Consider the following 5,844-nt stretch of genomic DNA (forward strand, 5'->3'; position numbering starts at 1 on the left):
TGGGTTTAGGGTTTAGGGCTTAGGGATTAGGGTTGGTTTGAGGGTTTGGGGTTTAGGGTTTTTGGTTTTGGGTTTTGGGTTTAGGGATAAGGGTTTGGGGTTTAGGGTTTAGGTTTTGGGGTTTGGGATTTAGGGTTTAGGGTTGATTGTTTGGTGGTTAGGGTTTAGGGTTTGGGGATTTGTATGGTTTAGGGTTTGCGTTTAAGATTTGGGGATGGGGGGTTTAGAGTTTAGGGTTTAGGGTTTGGGCATTAGGGTTTTAAAGGTTAGGGGTTGGGGGTTAGTGGTTGGGGTTTAGGATTTAGGGTTTATGAGTTAGGGTTTTAGGTTTTGGGTTTAGGATTTTGGGTTTAGAAGGCCAAGATTAGGGTCAAGGTTTTAGGGATTAGTGTTTGGAGTTAGGAATTAGGAATTAGGGTTTGGGAATTTAGGGTTTAGGGGTTAGGGTTTAGCATTTGGGGATTAGGATTTAGGGTTTTGGGTTTGGGATTTTGCGTTTAGGGTTTTGGGTTTTGGGGTTAAGGTATAGGGTTTGGGGGTTAGGGTTTAGGGTTTAGGGTTTATGGGTTAGGGTTTAGGGTTTAGGATATGGGGGTTAGGGTTCAGGGTTTGTGGGTTTTTATTTAGGATGTAGGGTTTAGGGTTTAGGTTTTGGGGGTTAGGGTTTTGTGTTTGGGGGTTTGGGTTTAGGGCTCAGGGTTTAGGGGTTAGGATTTGAGGGTTTGGGTTTAGGGCTCGGGGGTTAGGGTTTTGGGTTTAAGATTTAGGGCTTTAGGGTTAGGGTTGGTTTGAGGGTTTGGGTTTAGGGTTTGGGGGTTAGGGTTTTGGGTTTTGGGTTTTGGGTTTTGGGATAAGGGTTTGGGGTTTAGGGTTTAGGTTTTGAGGTTTGAGATTTAGGGTTTAGGGTTGATTGTTTGGTGGTTAGGGTTTAGGGTTTGGGGATTTGTATGGTTTAGGGTTTGGGGGTTTGGGTTTAGAAGGATAAGATTAGGGTTTAGGGGTTAGGGTTTAGGGTTTGCAATCAATTTAAATTTTTAGTACTTATTATGTTTCATAAAGTCAAATTAAATTTTTTTGAGATTTTAACTTCTTATTAATGTGAATGTTAAATTCTTATGAGTTGTAAGGAAATTAGTTGAGTAGATAGAGCAGATTATATTAGTACCAATTGTGGGAGTTGACAGAGCATATTGCACTTATGTCAGACAAACTTTAGATTTGTATTTGATTGTACTTTATTTTATTTTACACTATCCAGGAGTTCATTGTAAATCCTTTTTTTTTCCCACATATATGCATGTATCTAAGCCTTGTAAAGCCTTTTAGGCTATTCCTAAAGCATGAAATTGACACTTATACCATTGGGGAGAATGAAAACTTAAGGTGTATTAATGGGACTCATTGTACTTTTGAACTATCTGTTGCCTCTGTGCCAACATGGACTTAGGTAGAATAGAATGTGTATGTAGAGTAGCGGCAAAGCTTCGCTTGTACTTGCATAAGGCTAGAAATAATCCCCCTTAGAAATCTAACTTGCATGTTCTACATGCAAGTTCTACATACGATTCCTACATGCGAGTCCTACATGCAACTTCCACATGCGAGTTCTACATGCAACTCCTACATGCAACTTCTGCATGCGAGTTCTACATGGGAGTTCTACATGCAACTCCTACATGCAACTCCTACATGCGAGTTCTACATGCGAGTTCTACATGCAACTCCTATATGCGAGTCATGTGAGTCCTACATACAACTCCTATATGTGAGTTCTACATGCGAGTTCTACATGCGAGTCCTACACGCAAGTCCTACATGCAACTCCTACATGCAAGTTCTACATGTAAATTCTACATGCAACTCCTACATGCAAGTCCTACATACAACTCCTACATGTGAGTTCTACATGCAAGTCCTACATGTAACTCCTACATGCGAGTTCTACATGTGAATTCTACATGCAACTTCTACATGCGCATTCTACATGTAACTCCTACATGCAAGTTCTAACTTCTATATGCAAGTTCTATATGTAGAGAGAGAATGTCTTACAATTCCTATATGCAAAGAGAGAAGCTCTTCAACTTGTATAAATACCCCATAATTGAATGAATCCCACTCTTTGGGGCATTGTGTTGAGTTCTAGTTTGGTATTCCAAGCAATTGTCTCAAGTGTCCATGCTTCCTTGCACTCCATCTCCAAAAGCATATCCTAACCTTGCAACTCCTCCCCTCTCCCCAACCTTGCAACCCATTCTCTTCCTCTCCTCTCCCACCTTCTCCTCCCTTCTCCTCCTCCCTCTTCCTCCTCCGCCTCCCCTCTCCTCCTCCCTCCTTCTCGTCCTCCCTCTTCCTCCTCCTCCTCCCTCCTCCTCCCTCCTCCTCCTCCTCCTCCCTTCTCCTCCCTCCTCCTCCTCCTCCTCCTCCTCCCTCCTCTCTCTTCTTTCCCCCATGCTCTTACACCTTCTTCCTCTCCCACTTCTATGCTTCCCTTAAACCCTTAGTTCCTCAACCCTTAATCTCCATGATCTACAAGGGAGATGAGTTCTCCACCATGTACTCTACCTTGAACCTTGGAACCTCTTCTAAACTCTGAAACCTCCTTCTAAACTTTGGAACCTCTCTCTTAACCTTGGAACCTCCTTCTAAACCTTGAACCTCCTTCTAATCATGGAACCTCTTCTAAACCCTAGGACCTCTCTCTAAACCTTGGAACCTCCTTCTAAACCCTGAACCTCCCTCTAACCCTTGAACTCCTCCTAAACCCAGTAACCTCCAATGAAGGCAAAAGCCTTCATTACCTCAACCATGATGATACACGTTCCTTTTACACATGCATGTACTATGTTTTCTTACCACACTTAAGCCTACGTCTCTCAGCGGAACACGACTCAAGGTCCTAAGCTACACATATACTACAAATGACAACGTTGATATATCTGTAGGTAACAAAAAGCCTTAGAACTGTGCAACCTGAGAATACCTTACTCTTCCTGCAGAAGCTGTGGGAAAGAGCCAACATTTGGTGCCACTACTGAGGAGACTAGCATCTCAAGTAACGAGTAAACATATGCAGGTATGTATAAAAAACAAACTCTTGGAACTTTTATGAACATATCACTCAAGAGCTAGGAGAGCTAAAATTTTTCCAACTTAAGTAAATATTAAATAAAATAATTCCTAGTTGAAACTCTTCGTTATCAGTTTAGGAAAATACATATTTTTTGAAAAACCAACACCTTAAGGAATAAATCGGACTAGGTGATGGTTGTCAGAGTGTAGAGCTAGAAATTTTGAACCTTTCTTGTTTTTATGAAGGCACATTCTGACACAACCACCAAAAGTTATGGGCAATAGATGATTAAAGGTGCTAAATTCCATAATCCAAAAGAAAAATTAAAACCACCTCCCTAGTCAAACTTGGACAAATTCAAAGGTGCACATGTGTTTGACTAAATCCACAGCTCTCCCTCCTTCCCTATAAAAGAGCACCCATTCCTCTTTTACTTTTTCTTTCACATCTTGCCTCCTTCCCCATTCCGAGCCCTACGCAAGACACTCCTCCCTCTCCATCGACCACCACCCTACTCCCACACTCACATGGTGAGTTACTTTGAGCCCATCTCACAATGATAACCTAGCCATCCACCCACCATCCATTGGTCCTCAACAATCCCGTTACATCGAGAAAGACTTGGAGAGTGTTCAAGTGACCATCTCTTCCTCTCTTTGGATTTTCGTCAAATTTTTTCATCCGTCAAGTTTTTTCTTTTTTCTTTTTTCCCCTCCCCCTGCTCCATCTCTCCCTCCACCCTCCCCTCCATCTTTACCACCTCTTTACCCCCCTCCCTCCCTCCATTCCCCCCAACCCCCCCTTCCATCTCCTCCACCCCCCTCCACCACCACCCCCTTTCTTCATCTTCCCCTCCACCCCACTCCATCTTCTCCACCAACCCCCCCTCCTCCATCCTCCCCTCCATCTTCACCACCCCTTTTCCCCCCTCCCTCCCTCCATCCCCCCCCCCACCCACCTTCCATTTCCTCCACCCCCTCCCCTACCACCCTTTCTTCCCCGCTCCCCCCCCCTCCCTCCCTCCATCCCCCCCCCCACCCACCTTCCATTTCCTCCACCCCCTCCCCTACCACCCTTTCTTCCCCCCTCCCCCCCCCTCCCTCCCTCCATCCCCCCCCCCCCTCCTTCCACCCTCCATGCCCCCCCCATCCCCTCCCCCCCACCCCCTCCCTCCATCCCGCCCCCCACCCACCTTGCATTTCCTCCACCCCCTCCACTACCACCCTTTCTTCCCCCCTCCCACCCCCTCCCTCCCTCCATGCCCCCCCCCCCTTCCACCCTCCATGCCCCCCCCATCTCCTCCCCCCCACCCCCTCCCTCCCTCCATTTCTTGCCCCCCACCTCCCCTCCCTCTCCACCACACTTTCCCCCCCTCTCCCTCCACCACCACCCTTTCTCTCTCTCTCTCTCTCTCTCTCTCTCTCTCTCTCTCTCTCTCTCTCTTTCCCTCTCTCTCTCTCTCTCTCTTTCCCTTCTCTCTCTTTCTTTCTCTCTAGACTCTCTCTCTCTCTCTCTCTCTCTCTCTCTCTCTCTCTCTCCCCCCCCCCCTCTCTCTCTCTCTCTCTCTCTCTCTCTCTCTCTCTCTCCCTCTCTCTCTCTTTTCCCCTCTCTCTCACTCTCTCTCTCTTTCCACCCCCCTCTTTCTCTCTCTGTCTCTCTCTCTTTCTCTCTACCCCCCTCGTCGGCCACTCCCCATCTATCTAACTAAGCCCTAAACTAACTAATATCTATCCTAGTAGCAAGGTCTTAGAGCCCTTGCTGCTAAGGGCCAACACTTGTAGCGGTGCCCATCGACTAGATGATGCCCACGCATAGCACGAGCCCAAGGTAGGGCAACTCCTACATGCAAGTTCTACATGTAGAGAGAGAATGTCTTACAATTCCTACATGCAAAGAGAGAAGCTCTCCAACTTGTATAAATACCCTATAATGGAATGAAGCCCACACTCTTTAGGGCATTGTGTTGAGTTCTACTTTGGTATTCCAAGCAATTGTCTCAAGTGTCCATGCTTCCTTGCACTCCACGTCCAAAAGCATGTCCTAACCTTGCAACTCCTCCTCCCCTCTCCTCCAACCTTGCAACCCATCCTCTCCCTCTCCTCCTCCCACCTCCTCCTCCCTTCTCCTCCTCCCTCCTCCTCCCCTCTCCTCCTCCCTCCTCCTTCTCCCTCTTCCTCCTCCTCCTCCTCCCTCCTCCTCCCTTCTCCTCCTCTCTCCTCCTCCTCCTCCTCCTCCCTCCTCTCTCTTCTTTCCCCCATGCTCTTACACCTTCTTCCTCTACCACTCCTATGCTCCCCCAAAACTCTTTGTTCTTCAATTCTTAATCTCCATGATCTACAAGGGAGAGGAGTTCTCCACCATGTACTCTACCCTGAACCTTGGAACCTCTTCTAAACTCTAGAACCTCCTTCTAAACTCTAGAACCTCTCTCTAAACCTTGGAACCTCCTTCTAATCCTTGGACTCCTTCTAACCCGAGAACCTCTTCTAAACCCTAGAACCTCTCTCTAAACCTTGGAACCTCCTTCTAAACCCTGAACCTCCCTCTAAACCTTGAACCCCTCCTAAACCCTGCAACCCCCAATGAAGGGGAAAGCCTTCATTACCTCAACCATGATGATACACGTTCCTTTTACACATGCATGCACTATGTTTGCTTACCACACTTAAGCCTACGTCTCTCACCGGAACATGACTCGAGGTCCTAAGCTACACATATACTACAAATGATAACCCCGATATATATGTAGGTGACAAAAAGCCTCGGAACCA

Source organism: Dipteris shenzhenensis, chromosome 31, assembly GCF_047967505.1.
Source record: "Dipteris shenzhenensis isolate YYH24624 ecotype China chromosome 31, Dip_SZ_1.0, whole genome shotgun sequence".
Classification (NCBI taxonomy): Eukaryota; Viridiplantae; Streptophyta; class Polypodiopsida; order Gleicheniales; family Dipteridaceae; genus Dipteris; species Dipteris shenzhenensis.